The sequence below is a fragment of the Marmota monax genome, unplaced genomic scaffold (genome assembly GCF_021218885.2).
Source record: "Marmota monax isolate L192 unplaced genomic scaffold, Marmota_monax_Labrador192_F-V1.1 WCK01_AAM20220418_F8-fsc00273, whole genome shotgun sequence".
NCBI lineage: Eukaryota > Metazoa > Chordata > Mammalia > Rodentia > Sciuridae > Marmota > Marmota monax.
This window is the reverse complement of record NW_026692357.1, coordinates 160,602-184,264: the sequence shown is the minus strand read 5'-3', so window position 1 is coordinate 184,264 and position 23,663 is coordinate 160,602. Positions and strand designations below refer to the sequence as shown.

At 43.3% G+C, this 23,663-nt stretch overlaps 1 non-coding gene across 1 annotated transcript; it reads left to right on the top strand.

The window, feature by feature from the left end:
* Positions 1-1,309: 1,309 nt before the first annotated feature.
* Trnat-ugu (transfer RNA threonine (anticodon UGU)) lies at positions 1,310-1,382 on the top strand. Its single transcript has one exon. It is a non-coding gene; the product is annotated as a tRNA-Thr (tRNA).
* Positions 1,383-23,663: the final 22,281 nt, after the last annotated feature.

Genomic DNA, 23,663 nt, shown 5'->3' with positions numbered 1-23,663 from the left:
GAGCTTGTTTCAATCCACCTATTTTTCTCCTGATGCTTGGGTACTGGTGTCTCCCAGGACGTACCCATTCAGTGTTCCTGAACTGGAGGAACCCGTCTCATGACCCTGCTTCCATTTTGTCTCCTAAAGTTATTCTTCATTTTTTTTATTAGTTTTTTTATTAGTTGCTCATGACAATACAATGATCTTGACATATCATACATTTGAATCAAATGGGGTATGAATTCTCATTTTTCCAAGTGTACAGGTTTCAGAATCACATTGGTTATATGGCCACGTATATACTAACTACACCAATACTAGTGTCTATTTTATTCTTCAAACAACTGTGCTTTAAATCTTATTAGCCACACCTTCACAAAATATAAAAGAGTGAATGAGCCAATGAAACCACAAATAAAATCATTCAACCGAGAAATAGCTGAGTGATCAACACATTTCTTCTGTGTTAGATTTTGTCTATATTTCTGTTTCTTTAAGGAATCTACAATCATGTTACTGAGAAAAGGACCTACTCTGATTCAACAAAGCTGATTCTAATATAAGACACTTAAAAATAAGTGTCATGGTTCATGGGGCATTAGAAAGAAATATCTTAGCAGGACTGTGAGAATTTCACATGAAAATCCTGGAATCCAGGAAGAGGGTGATTGATGTTTCTGTCCACATTTTTGAGGAATCTACTTATCAAGAAAGGTTGAAATATTATTCCTGCAAAGCTTGGGGACTGGCCTCTAGATAAATTCTGTATCTGTGTTCATTATGTGTCCTAAGGAATTAGCCTTTCTCCTGCAAGAAGGTCCTCAGCTAGAAAACTGTGATAATTTAAAATTCCTCAGAAGCTGCCTGGTGGAGTCCTGAGATGGTATAGCCTGTGCTTTTTGAGAACGGGAAGCTTTTCCCTCTACCTTTGCAACCTGACCCTTTTCCTACCCCTTCCTTTATCAGCTGCCGCCCATGAATCATCTAGCAAATAGGCACAGAGGGAAGGGGATCATGGAAGACTCCAATGCAGGACATGACAGCCCTGGACAGTCATGTCCAGTTTAATTCTGTCATGTCCAGTTTAAGTCCTAAAGCAGTAAGGACTAATTCTTGGGATTTCTCCTCCTGCTTCCCTATTTCTCTTTCTTTATTTCTTTTTTTTTATTGGTTGCTCAAAACATTACAATGATCTTGACATATCATATATCATACATTTGATTCAAATGGGGTATGAATTCTTGTTTTTACCACGTGTACAAATTGCAGGATCACATTGGTTATACATCCACATTTATACATACTGCCATACTAGTGTCTGTTGTAAGGAGATGTAGCTCAGTTGGTAGAGTGCTTGCCTTGTATGCACAAGGCCCTGGGTTCAATCCCCAGCACCACCATCACCAAAAAAAAAAAAAAATCTTTCTTTATTTCTGAGTGAATGTCTCTGTGTGCTCCAGAGGTTAAGATCTTTCTGGGAAAAGCAGCCCTGTCTATCAGGGGATTCTTATGTGTTACTTCCCCCGGCCACTTTTTTTTTTTTAATGGTCACTCAGTAAAATCAGAAAATAGTTGTGAAAAGTATGTTGTGTGCTCTGCATAAACAACTGTCTAATTCATCCCTAACCAGACCAACTTTAGTTACAGCAATGGGATGATTTGCGACACCCTCATCAATGCTATTGATGACATCCAACTTGCAGTGTGGTATTCCATGGTGGGAAGTCATAACAGGAGAGGCAGCTTTTAGCAGGTGGTGGTGACACATATCCTGTAAGGCCCTTGATTCTCATCTACACCATGTGTGGGAAGGGAGTAGGTAATTGTTGGAGGTGTGGACTGGCTGGATATAAAAACAAGACAAGCAGTATTAAGAAATAAACACAAAAGATGTGAAGTACATATTCAAAGCAGGGGCTTGACTGGTGGAAGGGACCTGATGGGTTTGATCCTAACAAAGGGAAAAGCCCTCAAATGTTTTATTTATAGTGAAACACATCAAAGGGATTCAGTGTGGAGCTTCTTCAGGAAAATAGGATTAGAATGGGGAAAACAAGCTGTTTGGAACTTGGCAGGTTACGCCCATCTCTTAGCAGCTGCATTTGAACCTAGGGCTGTGAGCTAAGGCAGGGCTTCAGCATGATCTGGGCTTTCTTGAACTGGGACATTTCACTCAGGAGTTCCCAAAAAAGCAGATTCCCTGCTTTATGATGGCTCAAATAAACCTATAGTTCATACATAGCTTCCAACATCTGACTATAGGACAGCCCCTCTAATTCCCATAACTAGGTCTTGTTCCTGCTATAGCTCAGGAGACCAACCCAGAGGCACAGCCTACAAGGGCTTCAACCACCCAGAGAACTGGAGGAGAAACTGGGTTCGTGGTAAGTTCTTCGTAAATCCACGCATTTCTTGGATTATCCTTCAAAATATAGGAAATGGTTTTTGTAAGAGTCACAAAGAGCCAAATTGCTACATTAAACGGAGATACTTTGCTTCTCCAATTCAATGGGACAAAGTTGAAAAAGTCTTTCCCTCCCGTAGCCTGGAGTACAGTGCCAGGAAGGACCAAGCATTCCTGCTGCTGATGTTCCCCTGTGCCACTGAGTGATATACACTGTTGAGAGCCACAGCCAGAGTCGGAATGGCCCCTGGCATTTTGCCAGAAGGAATGGTTGAGAGGTGACGCCAGTAAGCCATTAAGATGATGATAATTAAGTTAAGCTGTGTATAATTGCTGTGACTGGATGATGCGGGATTGAAACAGGCTACTATTCAGTTGTATATAGACCCCTGCTGTCCGGCAATAGGGAGGTTCCAGAATAGGGTGGCTCCTGCTGCCTGGCGCTGGCTACTTTTGAGTTCTCCTGGAGTTCCCATTGAGTTCCGGTTGAGCTCTCGAAGGGATTCCTGGAGAGTTCCCTGTTGGTTGGTGAAGGCCCAGGGGAGGGAGTTCCAGTTGGTGTGGTGTTCCTGGAAGGTCCGCATGGGTGGCGTTCATGGGAGTTCGAGCAATAAAGGAGTTCCTGTTTGAACCTACAAGTGCCTCGTGGTGGCTCGATTATTTTGTGCCCAGACAGACTACGGCAATACACCAGGGTTCCTCATGCAACCCTGAGGAGCAGGTTCCATGTGAGGGATCACAGCTACAGCCCTTCCTTCTGGACACAAGAAGTCCTGCTTGCAGCTGATCTCTGTTTGGGGTGGACTCTCCATCTCCAAGATCTGGTGAAAAACCAAAGTGCTCATTTCATCTCAGCAGTTTTCAAATATTTGTGAACCATCAACCCTCCCCTGGATGAAAATCCACATGTAAAAACAGATTAACTCAGATGTTCCTTTTAAAGTGAAGGGCAGAAGAATAGGCCTCATGAATTGACACTTAACCCTTGATTTCTCACAAAATGACTGCATTTAAACAGATGAATGGGTTGCACAAGGTCATTAGGGTGGCCCTCATCCAAGAGGACTGGAGCCTCATAAGAAGGCACTATTAGGACACAGAAACAGGGAAGAACAGGTGAGCACACGGAGAGAAGAGGGCGATCCACAAGCCAAGGAGACAGATTTCCCACAACTTTGCCCAGATACCCCCAAGAAATCCTGACATTTTATAAAACATTGTTGCTGAAAACCACCAATGTAATCCCATCCCCTTATTTTGGAAGCACAGAATTAGTCCCAAGACTTGATATCAGTCCATGAGGCACCCCAGCAGAGCAGAGGATGGTCATGATACACAGGCCCAACTTCATCATCCCCTCCCTGCTGTCCAGGGCACCTGGACAGGGAAGGAAGGGGCTGCTTGGCACACAGACACTCCGGGACCCCTTGCTTACTGGATGGACATGCTGATCTGAGAAGCAACACAGGGAGCCTCTAGCCTAGGGCTAGTCCCCCTCATCTCTCTGCTCCCTCCCCCACCCTGCATGAGATGTGACTTCTGGTGGGTTGTTGCTGAGAGCCACTGCCGAGTCTGTATGGCCCCTGGCATTTTGCCAACAGTATTGATTGACAGGCGAGGCATTACTATCCGCCTCTGCCACAACTTTTGAGATCTCGCACTATTTTGGAGTTCTCATGGGGATTTCCGGGGATTCCCCGAGAGTTCCCATTGGTTGGGGAAGTGCAGGAGGAGGGATTTCCGGGAGAGATATTTCCGGCTGGGGGTTCCTGGACAAGCCTCCTGGCGCGTTCGGGAGGATTCCCCGGGAGCTGTGTGAAGTGTTTTCCTGCAGTTTAAAAATAAAGTTTGTTCCTGCTTCAGTGGCTCGTGATTTGTGCCCAGCCAGACTGCGGCATTTGGCGGCCCGTACGGGGAACGTCTGAAGCTTCGGGGTAAGTGAAATTGCTTGCCCCTAAGGGAAGGCGAGAGAATGGGCGACCATTTTAAAAAACAATGTGTTCTTGTTTTGATTTGTTTTGTGTTTGTTTCAAGCTGCCTATCCCTAGAATTTTCTCAGGCAGATTGGGAAAAATGGTTGGCTCAAGGTTTGAAGTTGTTCGCCCCTGAGGAAGAGATAGAAATAGACCACAAATGCACATGTCAAGAAAATAGGAAAATTGATACAACGATTTTTTGTTCCGTTTTTGTTTCATTCTGTTTTGGTTTTGTTTTGTGTTATCTTACTGGGTTGCGTTATCTTTATAACAGATTAGAAATTAGTAAAAAACAAACTGAAAGAGTGTTAAGTAAATTGTTAGAGGTTCAGACCATGGAGAAAGACATTTTAGATCAAGCAAAAGAGAAGGTCTCTCAAGCTAGTCAGACAGAGGAAGAAAATTTAAAGGAAGAAATCTTAGAGGAGAAACAGCTATTAGGGAAAAAGCTACAACAGGAGGCTGCTACTAACACCGTTCTATCACCAGAGAGCGTAATTCAACCAACAGCTCCCCCTATGGAGATAGCTGAGTGGCCCTCAAACCCCGTAGTTGATAGATGGGATCCTGAGACAGGACCTCAAAGATTAGCATGCCCTGTACTTGAGCAGGCAGGAGGGCAGCGAATTCACCGTGCTTTAGATTTCAAAACAGTGAAGCAGTTAAAGGAGGCTGTAACAACCTATGGTCCTCAAGCACCGTTCACTGTAAGCATGGTCGAATCCATTACCAACTTGGACATGACGCCAGCAGATTGGGCTAGTATGTGTAAATCTGTGCTAAATGGAGGACAATATTTGTTATGGAAGGTTGCCAATGAGGAATTTTGCAGGGAGACAGCTAGACGAAATGCAGCAGCCGGTTACCCTCAAAGAAATCTAGATATGTTGTTAGGAAAAGGACCTTATGAGGGTCAACGGCAACAAATTGAATATGATCCTGGCGTATACGCACAAATTGCTGTAGATGTGGTTAGGGCATGGAAAACTTTACAGGGGCATGGAGGTTTACAAGGTCAATTATCTAAGGTAATACAAGGAACTAATGAACCTTACGCTGAATTTGTAGATAGGCTTATTCAAGCAGCTTCCAGAATTTTTGGGGATACAGAACAGGCAATGCCATTTATAAAACAACTGGCTTATGACCAAGCAAATCGTTGTTGCAGAGAGGTCATTAGACCATGGAGACATGAAGATTTAAACACATATATTAAATTATGTAGAGACATTAATGAACAAGGGCAAGTCTTAGCAGCAGTACAACAGGCTTTAGATGCCAGGCCAAAAACATGCTATAATTGTGATCAAACAGGACATTTTAAAAGGAGTTGCCCCATAGGAGGAGGGTTTAACAAAGCTAGATATCAAACGAATAGAATACCGGGTATTTGCCCACGATGCCATAGAGGGAAACATTGGGCTAATGAATGCCGTTCTCAAACCACCATAGAGGGTATTCCGTTATCAAAAAACAGACAAGGACCAAGTGTTTACCCACGATATCGTGGAGAAAGGCATCGAGCTCCATTGCCAAAAAATGGACAGGGGGGCCCAATGCTCCGGGGCCCACGACCACAAATGTACGGGGCACTGGAGGAACTCAGAAACACCATGGAGGAACCCAGCAACACCATCAGGGTAGTGCCCAGGACACATTATCCATCAGATCTCTCATCAGACGAACCAGAGGAAGTGCAGGGTTGGACATCTGCGCCTCCGCCAGAGCAGTACTAACTCCAGAGATGGGAGTTCAAATCATTCCCACAGGAGTAAAAGGACCTCTTCCCCAAGGAACAGTAGGCTTATTGTTAGGACGCAGTTCTTCTACGCTAAAAGGACTTATGATAAGTCCCGGGGTAATTGATCCCAATTATGAAGGTGAAATAAAAATTATAGCTAGCTCTCCAAAGGGTATATCAGTAATTTCACCAGGAGATAGAATAGCACAGTTATTAATAATACCCAGCCTACATGATAAATTTTCCAGTAGTACTATAGAAAGAGGTTCCAGGGGATTAGGCTCCACAGGTGTAGATTGGGCTATGCTGTCTTTAAATTTAGATTCTCGTCCCATGCTAAAACTAAATATTCAAGGACATGAATTTAATGGACTACTGGATACAGGTGCAGACCTTAGCATCATATCTCATCAAGAATGGCCAAAACATTGGCCGTTACAACAAGCCACTCAAACGCTTCGAGGCCTAGGAGTGGCGACTAATCCCCATAGAAGTGCAATGGTATTAGATTGGAAGGATCCTGAAGGATGTGAAGGAACTATACAGCCATATGTATTGGATCATCTTCCTATAAATTTATGGGGACGAGATGCCCTAGATCAATTAGGTTTGACATTAACAAATAACATCAATCCAAATGCGCCCACTATTAGGGCTAGACAAGGTTTCAGGAAAGAAAAAAGATTAGGAGAACAAGGCATAGCAGCACCAATTCAAATAGATCAGGGAATAAATAGACATGGACTGGGTTTTCAGAAGGGGTCACTGAGGCAATAAAAATTACTTGGAAATCAGATAGACCAGTATGGGTTCCTCAGTGGCCTCTGACTAAAGAAAAGATACAAGCAGCCCATTACCTGGTCAAACAACAATTAGCGGAGGGACATATACAACCTTCCGTATCTCCTTACAATACTCCCATTTTTGTCATTAAAAAGAAATCTGGTAAATGGAGATTACTGCAAGATTTAAGAGCCATTAATAATGAGATGGTTATTATGGGACCTGCTCAATCAGGGATTCCTCAATTGTCTGCTTTGCCAAAAACCTGGTACGTTTTAGCTATAGATATTAAAGATTGTTTTTTTTCAATTCCAATTCATCCTGAGGATAGTCCACATTTTGCATTTACTATCCCTGCACTGAATCATGAAGGTCCTGATCAGAGATATGAATGGAAAGTACTCCCTCAAGGGATGGCTAACAGCCCAACTATGTGTCAAATTTATGTTAACAAAGCAATCCAGCCACTTAGAAATCAAAATCCTAAACTACAAATATTTCACTATATGGATGATGTATTGTTAGCACACAAAGATAAAAACACATTGCTAGAATGTTATGCCACACTTACAAATTTATTAAAAAATTATAATCTAGAGATAGCAATAGATAAAGTACAATTACATTTTCCAATTAATTATTTAGGAGTTCTATTATCCTCAACCATGGTCCGTCCACCAAAAATTCAAATACGAGTAGATCAACTCAAATCACTTAACGACTTTCAAAAGTTATTAGGAGACATAAATTGGATAAGGCCTTATCTAGGCATACCAACAGGAGAGTTGGGACCTTTATTTGATATCCTAAAAGGTCCATCAGATCCAAATTCACCCCGCATGTTAACGCCTGAAGCAAGAAAGGCATTAAAAATTATTGAAACATATATGGAAAATATGCATTTGGATAGAATTGATATAACTTTGCCTTTATTATTTATTGTAATACCAACAAAAAATATTCCTACAGGAGTATTTTGGCAAGAAGGTCCATTATTGTGGATACATTTATCTTATTCTCCTAACACTATTCTTACTAGGTATCCTGAGGCTGTAGGACAATTAATACTCAAAGGAATAAAAGCAGCAAAGGGAGTGTTTGGAATTTCTCCCAATAAAATTATTACTCCATATACTATGGATCAAATTGATGAGTTAGCTAATGAGTTAAATACTTGGGCAATAATCATGTGTAAATCTAATGTTTCATTTGATAATCACTTACCATCTAATCCTTTGTTGTCTTTTTGGTCTTCGCATCCTGTAGTTTTTCCAAAAATGACAAGAAAAACCCCTATCATGAATGCTCCAAATGTATTCACTGATGGGTCAAATAATGGTACAGCAGCAGTAGTTACCCCTGATCAAACTTTTACATTTTTAGTACCCAAACAATCAGCTCAAAAGGTAGAGCTTAATGCAGTTTTACAAGCTTTTGTGATGTTTAAAGATTCTGTATTTAATTTATTCTCTGATAGTCAGTATGTAGTTAATGCTATAGTATCCCTTGAAGATGCTGGCAGGATTTCCCCTTCCTCTACTGTTTTCTCTTTGTTTTCTGCTATACAAAGTCTAATCTGGGACAGAAAAGATCCATTCTTTATAGGACATATCAGAGCACATACAGGATTGCCTGGAGCCCTTAGTTTGGGCAACGATTTAGCAGATAAAACTACACATGACATACATATTTTCTCTACACTAGAAGAAGCTACACATTTTCATAAAAGGTTCCATGTCAATGCTAATACTTTACAAAAGCGTTTTAAAATAACTAAGGAACAAGCTAGACAAATAATAAAACAATTTCAAAATTGTGTGACCTTTATACCACAAGTTAATCTTGGACTCAATCCTAGAGGACTGATACCTAACCATATTTGGCAGATGGACGTCACACACTTGCCACAATTTGGAAAATTAAAATATTTGCATGTTACAGTTGATACTTCTTCCGGATTTTTGATGGGCTCCCTTCATTCCGGAGAAAAAACTAAAGATGTTATAGCTCATTGCTTACAAAACTTTGCCACTGTGGGCGTTCCAAAACAGTTAAAACCAGATAATGGTCCTGGTTATATTTCTACCTCTTTTAAACAATTTTGCTCATCATTTGGCATTACTCATATAACAGGAATTCCATACAATCCACAGGGACAAGGCATAGTTGAAAGAGCTCATCAAACTATTAAAATGTACTTACTAAAGCAAAAAGAGGGAATTGGAAAGGGGTATATGTCACCCAAAGATAAACTTAAAATAACCCTTTTTACTCTAAACTTTTTAAATTTGGATTCCTCAGGGCTTAGTGCTGCGGAAAGGCATGTGTGTCCAAAAAATGTACATAAGCCTAAGGTACTTTGGAAGGATATTCTAACAGGACAATGGAAAGGTTCTGACCCAGTGATTGTCTGGAGTCGGGGTTCTGTTTGTGTTTTTCCACAGGGAGAACAGCAGCCGATTTGTATTCCAGAGAGATTAACTAAAACAATTTCTACAGGCCAAAAGGAAGATGATTTGACTCAAATCCAAAACAGCTGATATCCAGAACTCCAGTTTGGCTATTCTTACATCTGCGACAGTGATTAACCAGGATGCTTTTTTCAATATTTATTTTATTATTTGCCTTTTCCCACATCATAAAGTTCTATTTTATTTTTGAGCTCATACAGACCTAGGTTAACGTTTTTCTGATCAGTTTTATTTTTTGACTGTGGAGTTTTTAAGCATTGCAATGGAGATTTCACCTAGGTAAAGCTACAAGGCCTTTACTATTGTCTTATGTGTTGTATGTTATGTGTGCACACTTCTGTTTTGTGTTGTATGTCTGTATGTGCGTATGTCCATATATCATATATGAGGAGCGCTCATGAATAAATGGATCCGAATTTTTTTATTCACGTGATTTTAATGGTTTAATTTAGATTGGGTAAACAGCTGTTGAAAATTGTTTTAATACGTGAACAAATAAGGAGGTTAAAAGATCTGTTTGTTTACTTTCACCTTTCCTTCTCATTATATTTAATAATTCTGTTCAGGATAATGTAAATTGTTCAAAAAATTGTTTTCTTAGTGCCTGTTGGAATGTTACATAATTTTTTTCTTAGCATCATTGCCAGAATTCCTATCTTCATCCCAGTGCCGGTGAAGACAAAGATAAAACCAAACTACAGCTTCTTCGATAGTTATCACAACAAACTGTAAAAACTGATGCATCAATGAATAATAACTCAACAAGTAATGCTCAATTAAGGAGTTGATTTACTTTGGGAGGAAATGGACATATTGACAGATTCCTCTGCTTTGAATTGCTTGCAGACCTTGCCTGGACTATGTATCACTTGTATGCATTGTGAACTATCTGTTGGTACAGCGAATTGTGGTAGTGCTGGAGTATTTTTGCTGATGGTGTCACCGGTGGTACAATTTTTCAAAGGAGCCCTCAATTGGCTTAGTGTCATGGCATTTTGCATCCTCCTCCCTTCTACTAGTGATGGTCTAAAATTTGGGGGCCAAACAGAGGTGAGGCAAAGAACCTCACCCCCCCAATGGTGCAAAGGCCTATCCACAAGTATGGCTGTATGCTGGACCGGTAGTCAGTGACGGGTATGATCCAATTGCAGTGGTACCAACCTAAGACAGGAGGCTGACGCCTAGAGGTCAGTTCATCTGATGACGGGTAAGGACCATATGTTGAATTGGACTGCCTAGCAGGCACGGTCCCTAAGCCACATTGCTTGTTGTTTAATTAAACAAAAAGGGGGAGATGCTGAGAGCCACGGCCGAGTCTGTATGGCCCCTGGCATTTTGCCAACAGTATTGATTGACAGGCGAGGCATTACTATCCACCTCTGCCACAACTTTTGAGTTCTCGCACTATTTTGGAGTTCTCATGGGGATTTCCGGGGATTCCCCGAGAGTTCCCATTGGTTGGGGAAGTGCAGGAGGAGGGATTTCCGGGAGAGATATTTTCGGCTGGCGGTTCCTGGACAAGCCTCCTGGCGCGTTCGGGAGGATTCCCTGGGAGCTGTGTGAAGTGTTTTCCTGCAGTTTAAAAATAAAGTTTGTTCCTGCTTCAGTGGCTCGTGATTTGTGCCCAGCCAGACTGCGGCAGGTTGTATTTAATCTGGATTTACAGTTTATATCTCACCACTTTTGCTCATGTTGTGCTTAAATAATTTTCCTTTTCCAACAATTAAGCATGGACTTATTTCACCAGATGATTCTAATGACTAATCCTCACAAATGTTGTGAGATCTAACTTTTTCTTTTCTGAGAACACAGAGGATAGAGAACCATGGTCCCCTTCTGTTATAAGAACCTGAAAATTAGAAAACACATTCTCTGGCTCTGTAGGAAACCAGAAGAAGAGGAGGAATCAAACAGAACCCAACAATTTGACTTTGACCTTGACTGGTTTGGCTGCTTTATTTATTTATTTATTTAGTTATTTTTATTTTTTATTTTTTTTACTGAAACACCATCAAGAATTTATAAGAGAAATAAAGGAGCCGTCAGCTTACTATGGTCACAAAGACAGCTTTCCAAGGAGCAAAATCTCACAACCACCTTTTGCTATGGGCTCCATGCTGGGAAGAAAGGAGGGAGACACAGAGATGTGGCCACATCATCTGCTTTTCTCAGGGGCTGCAATCCAGAGCCCATGCCTGCCTCTTAATGGCGTGTTACCCACTGGCCACTCAGAGACCACCTAGTCCTTACACCCAAGCCAAGGGCCTTGGCCTGCTGGTGCTGCCCTCACAAAGCACCACAGGTTGAGGGGCTGAAATATGTCATTGAGTTTTTCACATTAATTTTCTAGAGGCTGGAAATCTGTGATAAGGGCATCGGCAGGCCTTCTGCCTTCCAGGGCCTCTCTTCTTGGCTTACCGATGGCCATCTATATGTTCACAGGGTTGTTTCTCTCTGTGTGTCTATGTCCTAGCCCCTTTCTGTAGGGACACCAGACAAATTTGATTATGGTCTTGCCCTATGATCTCATTTTACTTTGATCACCCAAAGACCTGAACTCCAAATACTGCTGTGCTCTGAGACACTAGGGATTGTGATTCTGCATCTGAATTTGGAGGGTCATGTACCATGGACAGCATCAAGTTCCCCCATTTGGTGCCAACCTCCATGTGCTCCTCCTCTCCACACATTTGTCGAATACAGAGAACAGACTCCAAAGCTGACCTTGAGCAGATTCTGCCATCCATAGATTCTGCCATCCAAGGACTGTTTCCAGTCCTTCCTCCCTGAGATGACTAAGCTCCCAGAGAATAGAGTGTTGCCTGGGTTGAGCAATGTAAGAGTTATAGGTACACACAAAGACAAGTGTGGGGACCTCAGGACAGGACAGGGAGCAGCAGCCCATCCAACAGCATGTTCTGTCCAGCTCACATGCACGCACACCTATGTTCATTTGCTCCACCGTGTCTCCTGCCTCTCTTAATCTTGCCACACCACAAATAAAAGGTAACAGGAGATTGAGGAGAACAAGCCAGTAGTGCTGAAGGCATTGGCTCAAGGGCATTGAATAATAAATATTCAACCCTTCTCTCCTCCAATCCTGCCCTTCAGAGGAGGTGCTGTCTAGCTTCTGTAATTCAGGACACAGTGAGAACAGTGCATGCCTCATCTGGGCCCCTCTGTGCACCCCTGTCTCCTTAAAGTGGGTCCCTGGTCCTAGCAATGTTGTTGAGTCAGACATACTGTGAGTCCCAAGACAATAATGCTGGCCAGTGTTGCCATGAGAGAAGGCAGCACCAACCTGGAGAGGCATCATCTCTGAAAGCACATGAAAGAGAAAGAAAGAGAAAAGGAGGCAGACCTCAAAGGACCTGCGAGGTTTTGTTAAGCAGTCAGGGAAACAGCTGTAGAACCAGGAAATTGTGAAAATCCAGAGCCCAGTGTTTTCCTTCCCTCCCTGGGACCAATTGAACTCCTTTTCTCCCTGGATGTTGTTGTTTTCCCTTTCTCTCTGGGGGGTGTTGTTTCCCATGTCCTTCAATCTCTGATGAGACGCAGCTCCTCTCCCTGCAGGGCCTGACCACCCAGCCACACCTTCTCCACATCCCTAAGGCCAAATATATCTTCACCTCAACTCACAGAGTTTATGGCCCAGTGCACTGAGGAACGTGCTGCCCATATGGAGATCCTTCCTTTAATGGTGTCTCTCTGAGTTTCCCTCATGTGGGACTGAGACACAACTACAGGGCATTATTGTCTTGCATACAAATACTATGCACTCAGCTGGTAAAGATACCACATTAGTAGACTTTGATTGGAGCCATCATTTGGTTAAAGTCACAGTAGCCCAGTATCATCTCCAATAATTCACCTAACCCTATCAGGGAATGGCGGAGCCACCAGCCCAAATGCTCTAAGTCTTCAGGGTGGCAGGAATCCCTCCAGTTGCACCCAGAATTTGCCTTGTTTCTAGTTTCCTATTTTGACTATAGGTGGCTGTTTCAATCAGCTCAGGCTGCCATAATGGATTAGCCCAGCCTGGGTGGTACACAATAGAAACTTATTTCTGTCAGTTCCACAGGATAAAATTTCAAGATCAAGGTACTGGGAGATTCAGAGTCTGATCAGGGCCTGCTTCCTTTTTCACACACTATGCCTCTGTATCCTTGCATGATACAAGGGCACTAATCCAAGGACACTTAACACCTTCTGAACGCCCTCCTTCCTAACACATCACCTTGGGGATGTGGCTTCAACTAAGAGTTTTAGAGGGACACAAACATTCAGACCACAGTGGGGGAAATCCACTTGACTTTTCTCATCATAACAACTAGTAACATCTAACATAACACCCACAGAGCAAGGTTCTTCCTGACATTACATACACACTATAATACTAGGAAATGGCCAAAATTGGTAATGGACCCACTAAACTGGAGGTGTGGTATGAACTCGGGAGAGGACGCTGTCATCTGATCTCCAAGTGGCATGGATCATAATGTCATTAGTGTTCTTTTTGTATCACAGTTAACTCCTTGAATAATCTTGGTATTCCCCTTCCATAGTGTACAGAAACAGTGTATGCATGTCTGTGCTTTCTTCAGGGACAGGATTAGGAAATATTTATTATATATGCTTGCCCTAATGTTGAGGGGCATGGCTCCTTATTTAATCAAGTGGCTGTAGGTCTGAGTACCAGTTCGGTTCTGAGTCGAGAGATGGATTTTGATATTTCTTTTTGACAGCCTATATCAGTCTTTGGGGTCACTTGCTCGTTTTTTTTTTTAGAGACAGTGAGAGAGGGGAGAGAGAGAGAGAATTTTAATATTTTTATTTTTTAGTTATCGGTGGATACAACATGTTTGTTTTGTATGTGGTGCTGAGGATCGAACCCGGGCCGCACTCATGCCAGGTGAGCGCGCTACCACTTGAGCCACATCCCCAGCCCACTTGCTCTTAATTGTTTGGTATCATACAGGCCAAGCAATGTCTTTACAGGTGCCCTTCAGAATGCCACAGTGTCTCCACATTCCTGCAGGGACCTCACTTAGTACCTTCCATTTGCCATTCATTTGTTGCCTATAATAGTGCTTGTGCCACTTTGCTTCAGAAGGGTAAGCGACATTACCTGGGCTTGGCTATTCTGGAATCCCACAGTCCCTCTGGCATGAGGTAGCCCAGCTCCACAGCATCTGGCCCTTCATCAGCCTTGACTTCAGGAAGACAGTCACTGAACTTCACAATCATTGGGTCATGCATTGCTTTAGTAGAAAGAGTGTCCTCTGGGCCTGCTGTGGAATGCAGTCATCTGGGGGCTTCTCTGATTATATGCAAGAAGTTAATTCTAGTAGGCCTCTCTCTCTCTGTCACTTCTGCCTCTGTTCTCCATCTGGGCAATCCAGCTTCCCCACTTCACCTACTGTGGATCACCATCTTCTGCAAACACAAAAGAAGCATCCACACAGTGTTTTAGGACTGGTCTCAGCATCCTGTTTAGACATCTGAGTCACAAGAGCCTGTCTCTATGTCTAGCTTATTTCTCACCCATCTGCCTCAGCTCAATGTCACTAGGATCTATAGCCCTACATACCCTCCTGGGTCCTCCAGTGTCAGCCTCTGCAGCTCTTCTGATATATTACCCACTTCCTTCTACAGCTAGTACAGGACATTCCAACCTGGACCAGGATGAGACCTGTCTGTGATCTTTGGTCTAAACACATGGGGTGAGATGGGGATGAGGAACTTTGTCTCCCAGCCTCCTCGGCACAGCTAAGGTCTTTGAATGGTGTCTAGGCGGGGAAAGTTGTTCCCTTTAGCAAGGTGGAAGGGCCACTTCTGGATGACCAAAGGGTTCAGGGAAGAGCAGTTCAGAGTTCACAAGCACATCTCCCTATTGATCCATTCCAGGTTCACTGTCCCATCTCCAGCCAGCAGGGTGGGACTTGCTATGACTAATGGTCCAGTCTCTCCTGATTTTGTCACTGTTGCAATAAATTCCTGAGCCTGGTTTTCAGCAGTATGTCTCCAATGAAGGCATGAGATTCTCTCCCAGCACTTCCAGGGACACTGGTCCAGCTTTGGTAGTTGGCTAATGGGAGCCTGCCATTGCTTCTTTCATGGTTTTATGGCAGGTAATCAAAGGCTGTGAACAGCACAATTGTCATTTTTGTTTCCCTGCTATCTCCCTCTCACTAACACCATTGTGGAGGGAGGTCCCTCCCACCCTCCCCAACCATAGTCATGAGAGGCTTCAGCTTTGTGGCGTTGCAATGTAAAAGCAGATCTGCTTTCAAGAACCACTTCTAGTTAGAGTGACCAGGACACCCAGTTTGCCCAGAAGCTTCCAGATTTAGCACTGAATGCTGGTGTTCGGTGAATCCACAGTCTCAAGAGACTGGGAATTCACCTGACTTCTGCTGCCAATTGTCTTAACTAGGGAGTCCCTTGACAGAGACCAAGACAGGGACTGGGGTGCAAATTGTTTATTTGGGACATGGTGGCAGGGAGCTCCATGAAGAGACTGGAAAGCAGGAGAGGGAACTGTTGGAAGTCACTTCCCTCTCAAACCCATAGAGAATTCTGGAAATCCTAATTGGTTTCTTCTGGGCCAGCCGGGGTTCATCCTGCTGCAGACTCTATAAGAGGCTGCCGGGGTATTCTTCAGACTTGTGCCACAGAAAGAAGGAGACATCCTGGGGCTCACCCCTCATTGGAGGAGGGTCAGAGCTGGGGCGTTCACTTGCTGGCATTTCAAGCTTGCCAGAACATGGCTGGGCAAGTTCCACAGCAGAGAACAAACTCACTCAGTCAGAAGGGCCCAGCTAGAGGAGCAAAGGGAATCAGCAGGCCTTGAGAAGGGTAGGGATAGGAGGGATGGGGTGCATGGCAGACTCTGACAGTGTCTGTGGTGCTGCCACACACAGATGTCAAATCATTGCTTCTCAACCATTTAATCATGTGCTGTAAAGGCTGCACTGTATGCACCTCCTGGGGTGTATTGCTGCAAGGAGACCACAAGGCAGCGGCCTGTGGATATGAGTTGCTGGGGTGCACACATGTGTGTGTGTGTGCGCGCGTACACACACACACACACACAAATACACACACTGTACTCAGGCACTGTGACTAGGATGGAATATCTCTAATGACTTCCAGACATGACACACAACACATGTCCAAATGCCATTGTGTGGGGGATTTTAGGCAGCATTTGATCTTTCTTCCTTCCCAGTCATATCAGCAGCTCTCCTACTAACCTGTGCCTTCTGCATGGACCTCATGTGGCTCCCGCCAGGGAACATTGGACCAGGAGACAGAACTCGCTTGAGGAGATGAACAGGAGGACTTCACACAGAGATGAACTTCATAGGAGAGGGGGGAGCTGCAAAGCAGCAGGAAGAGTGAGGCCACTCTCAGCTCAGTAATGGCAGGAAGCAGCCAGCAGCCCAAGGAGTTTGCAGACAGCATTCCTGGGGTGGGGACACGGAGACCAGAAGGAAGAGTTGGAGCCACTGAGCAGACTCCACTATGACCAGGAACACCCAAAGCAGAATTAAGGGTGGGGGATGCCTGCCTCCCTGCTCACCACACAGGCCTACGGCTCTGTTCCCATAGTCTGAGCCAGGGAACAGGAGGCTGGGAACACAGCCCACAGGGTTCAGCCCTCAGTGTTTAGGGAAGGGCAGGAGAAGGACAAAGAGGAACTCAAGGTCAAGTGAACCCAGGAGACAGACACACCTCCCTGAAAAAAATACCAGGAGCTCCCATTCATTTCGCCCTCCAGCAGGCCCTGTGCAGTGGGTACGTATACGTGCATGGCGTCTATGTGCGTTGTGTGTGTGTCTGTGTGTGTGTGTGCATGCATTGCTCCATTGATACATCAAAATTGCTACACACAAATGAAGGAACATAGGCCTGGTGGGTTGTGACTTGCCAAAAGTAGCTTGTTAGTGGCAGAACCAGGAACTGCAGGGAAATCTCGTCATCCTACCTCACGTAGAGATGGACCAGGGACCAAGATGATACTTGCTTTTTTTCACATTTGAGCATGAGTCTTTAACAATAAGTCATTGTTGAATAGGGTCTTTTACCTGTAGGTTTTGGTAGAATCACCAATTGATGATGTTCTGCGAAGATGTTTTGGTCTATGGCCACAGTCCACCTCTTTTTGTCTCATTTAGAATTCAACAGTTTGACTTAATTTAACAAAGAAGTTGATGCTGAGAAAGAGAAAGGTAAAGGCGAAGCTCCAAAATCTTAACCACCCTACATGGTTCTAAGCTCCAGCAAAACATGCCTCCCTGAAGAGAAAACAGAGGGTCCACTGGAAGCCAAGATCAGAGATAACAAGTCACAGAATGAAATCTCCCAGCCTGAACCCGAATTTGCAGGGGCTGCTGCTCCATCACAGGCAGCCTTGGCAATACCAAGAGGGCACTTGGTATCAGGTTAATCAACAAGCCCAGCCAGGTCTCACAGCTCCTGCTCCAACTTGTGCTTTATTAGATGGGCATGCACAAAAAAAATGAGGAAATGAGGTTAACCATTCACTCAGATGTTACCTGGGAAGTTGAGCCAGCACAGCATTTTCATAGTGATTCAATCCTGAAGTCTCAGAGTGCATCTGGCACGGCTGCCACCTCCTCCTCTTTCTTGACCTTCTCCTCCACCTCTGTGAGTCTGGGAGTGGCCATATACCATATGTTTACCATCTGAAATTCAAGTAGGAATCCTGAGAAGCTGGGGCTAGAGAACATCCTGGTCTGCCCTGGGGATTTCTGGGATCAGGTACAGGAGTGTGGGGCCTTGGGGACTTCCTTACATGCCCCCCAGAGGCTCAGACTCCCCAGCCCCCTTGTCTTCTGCCCATTTTCTGGGGATCCACCTTCAGCAGACAGTTGACAATGACCACAGTCTTTCTCCCTCCACTGACCTGTCTGTCTTAGACACGGCCATTTAGAAGACCCTTTCACCTGAGGTTAAGCCCTTGAAGACACATCATGCTCCTCACTGCAGAGAAGAAAAGCAATACAAACCAACCCTGCAGCCCAGATGGTGCAAAAGACTTGCTTCGTTTCTCAAAGATCCTCAGTTCAGTTACAGGAGGGCAGACTGGTTTTGTCTGTCCTCCCAAAGAGCTGCTCAATGGTCACACTTCCACACTTGGTGGGCTCTTTCCTCTCCCTGGCCATTCGCCCTCCCTCAGAACCATAGATCTCTGCTCTTATTAAAGGCGCTGTCTGTAGGGGTCTCTGCATTGCTATGCCTGGTGTACATATGTGTGAGTGTGCACAATCGACAGTTTGTGGGAAATAGGAATGCAGGTCATGGTGATAGATATCTTCCAAACACTTAAAAAATCAGTAATTGATCATTTCTCAGTATGAAATACGTGAAAAACACGCTCACATAGCCAAACACAAAGAATGGGCTCAGTGTTGTGAGGAACATAAAGAAAAAAAAAAAAGGCCAGACTTTCAAGACATTAATGATGGTCTTGCAAGATCAGGTGTCTGGTGCTCACAGGCACCCAGAATAAATATAGCCAGCATTTTATCCCTTAAAGCACAAGATCCCTCCCCTGTTTCCTCATAAGCTGAGTAATATGGGGTGTACAAGCATGCACCACCACACCCAGCTCTAAGTTACTCTTTCTTAATAGAGAGATTTCTATGTCTGTTGGGTTAGGTTGACCCCTTCCCCCCACCTCCTGTGTGTCAAGGGGGCTGTTGAGGTGCATGGACTTAGGATCTGCCACATCCGTAGGAGATGGTGCTCCCGTGTGAGTGAGCTGCTTGTCACTTTCCATTCTGCTCTGCCTTTCTTACATCCCAATTCTACATTTAAGGATAAATACTGTACTCTGAAAAATGGACCAAGGGCTTTCTATTTTCTCACAAAATGTAACCACAGTACATCTTAAAGCAGGTAAAAATGCATTATCTTCAGATTTCTCAGTTATGATGAGATTTCCTTATCAAAACTATAACTACTCTTCCTCTATTTAAAAGAGCAATGCCTGCCTATTAGTTACCCTGGAAGGAAGGCCTATTTTCTTGGAGACGATTTATAACACCCCCACCAGTGAATTCCATTCCACTTTCTGACGGCTTCATTTTCCGCCCCAGTGAGGAGGACATGTGGAACGCTATTCACTCAGGTCAGTCTGAGCAGGGACACTGGCTTGTCCTGATGAAGGCCAGTGTGCCCAGGACAAATGCTGCAGCTCCACCCTCTGCTTCTGTGTGAGGGGAAGGCTCTGTGGGGCCAGGCACATTCCGATGACAGGCCCACTCTCCCTCAGAATGTCTTCCCTTCTTGAAGTCAGGTGGAAATCCTCTTTCCCTAGAAGCTCTGTGAGTCTCCCCATGCTCCACACTCAGGTGCTGGCTTCACAGATTTTCCTCCAAGGAACGGGCCCCGGTGCCTTCTGTTACCTGCAGTGGGTCTACTCCATACTTGGGTATCTGGCTGACCTCCAACTCAAGCCTTGTGATTCTCGGGTACATTTCAATTCCTAAGGACACAGTGCAACCACTTTCCTCAAGTCATCAGCTCAAACATCTCTCTTGTCCACTACAGAAGAGGAGCTGATGTCACACTAGCACCACATTCATGGGATGAGCATTTGCTACTCTGACCATCTATGGAGCAGCATGATCAGCCAGGGTTGCTTTTGGCTGATAAAGTGGCCACAGCAGCTTGGATTCACCTTTCCCTGAAGCCAGCAACATCCAGACTCCTAATGTGAGTTCCCACAGATGAGGAAGGTGCTGTTCAGAAGAGAAGAGGAGTCGGAAAGATCTGAATTCAAATTCCAAGTACATGTTTTCAGATCCTGAGTACACTGTTATTCCCTCTGAGCCCCAGTATCTATACTGGCAAAACAACAATAATACCTACTTCACCAGGTATCAGTGAACAGAAATCTACAGGTATGATGTCCATAAAACCCTGAGCATAGTGCTTCAAAAATTGGGGGAGAAAAAGTCATACCTTTCCCCACCCATAGCTAGGTTCCTGGTGGAACCAGTAACCAAAGACAGATTCACAAGGGAATAGCATAACACATTTATTTAATCGATTTTGTGTAGCACAGGAGCCTTCCAATATGAAGACCCAAAGACCCAGGTAAAACTGTGTGTGTTTATAGACAGTCATGTAGATTCTACTTGCAGGACAAAAGGAGCTAAGGTCATGGAAAAGACTTGGGGACTTTGCAAGTCGTGCTTGTTCAGATTCTTCTTGGTCTCTGTGTGCTACATTCTATCCCTCTGGGTTCAGCAGGGATGTGAGGGTCTTATATTTGAATGAGAAACCCGTGACCTACTTTCAGGGAAGCCCTGTGGACATGGAAGGTGGGTCATGGCCATCTCTCAAAGGAGAAAGGTAGGAGAAAGCGAGGTGGCCTGCTTGCTTCTGCTGTTTTTTTCAATTTCCTTTGAAATTGAAGCAAACTTTGTGAAGCATTTGAGTACCAATTCCACACATCTGGCAGCATTTTCTACACCCCATCAGTAGAATTCAAGACACAAACAATTCAGAAATTCAGCTGTCATCAAATGTCATAAAATGGTCTATTCAACCACATGACTATGGCCATCATTGCAAGTTCTCACAAGTACAAACACTGTCTCAGACTGAAAATTTGGAAATATGTCATCCTTGAATTACAGACCCCCTTCATAATAACTTAATCTGTTTCAGACAAGAACCAGGTTATAGCCTGTATCGTTCACTAACAGCTTTGTTGTTCACGTGTATGTTACAGATTATTTCAAAAGAAATTAGCGGAAAGCAAGAGGTAAGTGCATACATACACTTGCACATTCGTTGTGCTAAATCCATAAATGTCAATCCTGTTCTAAATTCTGTTTAGTGTATAGTCACAATGGAAGTTAGAGATTGCTCTGAATGAAATGCACTTGTTTTCTAAATCAGGAACCTGTGATAGAAAGAAAAGACAACAAGATGTGGAATGAGCTACATGGACTATGGCTCTCCAATTTCTCCAATTTGCTAATGAATTCTTGAAAATCAACTCTATTTAATGCCCTTCACTGCCCATTTCTAAATCTTAATGGTGTTGTAAAGCAATATGCATCAAAGTACTTCAAAATGTAAATATTACACAAATAAAAGGTGTTTTAACATATACTTGTACAACAAGGTATAAAGTACCCAGATAAAAGATATTTTTAATATCATAATAAGCAAAGACAAGAACTCTAATTTCCTGGCTCTCTGTGTAGTATAAATGGAGCAAGTTCGATAACTAACTTTTCTAATGAAATATAATATCTGGCAATTACTTTAATAACTATTCCTCAAAAGGATCATAAACCACCATCTTCAGAAATGCCCCAAATTTACTGTTGCTTCAGACTTAGATAGCCTGTGGTAAATGTAAGGCATTCAATTTCAAAATCTCCCTCATTAAAATAATTCACAGGCTATTCAACAGTGGCTTTGAGTTTTTCCTCCTCTGAGTGCTGGTAGAAATGGGAGAGGGAAGTAGCATTTATTAACTATTACTCAGCTTCAAACACCATGCTGTGCATTTTACATATGTGACCTTTGTCAAAAGACAGAATTGCAACACACTTAAAGATTTTAATTGGTTTTATTTGTGATTCAAGATTGGGCAACACTTCACTCTATAAAACAGAATCAGTGCTCCTCTGGGCTGAGCTGAGGAGGTTCATTCTGTAGACAGATAAGGGCTGAAGAAGCCCAAAGCTGGAACAAAAGCAGCCTGCCCATTTTACAGCTATTTCCTTGTAAGGTGAGGACAGGAAGCCAGAATCATAGAGAAACAACTGACTAGTTAAAATTGAATTCCTTCAGAATTTTTCTAATGAAGATTAAAACAGGGAACTTCATTATCATACCAATTAAAATTGGCCTATTTGAGAAATTTGGCTATTATTCTCTGTCTCCTGGTTCCTTGAACAGTTAGTGAACAATTTAGCTTTGGCTTGGTGGAACGTTGGCATTGCAGTCAGTGTTAGCATGAATTAATCCATTCTGGTTTTTAATTTGTCCATTGGAGTCCAGCACAGGAGGTTAGTTCAAAACAATACCCTTCTGTAATTTTTATTTAACATATATAGATCATTCAATGACTAAACCAAGGCTCAGAGAGTTTCTATCTCCTATCCACCTCCTACTCCTGGTGAATGATTGAACATAGACTCAGAGCCAAGTATGTATTCCCACAAAATCTACTTTGACTCCCAAGATGAAAAATTGGTAAAAACTTAAAATAGCAAGTATTTGCCAGGCTTGGGGTGCACACCTGTAATTCCAGCAACTTGGGAGTCTGAGGCAGGAGGATCACAAGTTGAAGACCAGCTTCAGCAAATTAGTGAAGCCCTAAGCAATTTAGTAAAAAACACTGTCTTAAAAAAAAGCCTGAGTATATATAGCTCAGTTCGATCCAAGTACCAAAAAAAAAAAAAAAAAATCAAACATTTAAATGATATCATAGCATTTATATTAACCAGTTTGCTTATGAAAGTTGCTTAATCCCTCCCACCCAGGATTCTTACATATTTCAAGGCATTTTCTTCTTCTAAAGAGTCCTAAATATGAATATTTTGCTTTTTAAATTTTTTTTTTGGTCAGCTTTGTCTGTCACTGTGACAAAATACCTGAGAAAGTCAACTTAGAAAGAGGAAACACTTATTTGGGTTCACAGTTTCAGGGTTGTATTGTTTTGTGGTCTCCCACAGGGAAGAAATCATTGCAGGGAGCACCAAAGTTGCTCACCTTATGGTGGCCAGGAAGCTGAGAGAAAAAAGAATGTTTAGGAGCTCCTAATATCCCCTTCCAGGGCATGCACTGAATGACCTAACCTCCTCCAACTGGGCCCCAGTTCCTAATAGTATCACAGGATGGTGACCAAGCCTTTAACAAATGGGCCTTTGGAAGACATTTCAAATCCAATCTCTGGTACTTATAGTCCAAATACCTAAAAATAGCAATTTAAAAAATTGATTCCCTTTCCTAGACTATGTTGTACAGAAAATATTCCAAAGGTCCTTTTTCACTCCATCTTCCAGATTTTGAGTTAAGTAAAATGTTATGATTCACAGTTAGATGCAAGAATAAAACCTCAAAGGTTGCCAATCTCTTCCCATTGGCTGTAAGGTCGCAAAGCACTCAGGTTTTCTCCAAATTTTGGTATTCCCCACAGCCTCCCACCCACTAGAAGGTTCATAGCCTAGAGGCTATGTGGGGAATACCATCTAATCACTCTAGAGAAAAAGCTATATGAGAAACCAGGTACCCGCTGCAGCCCAATA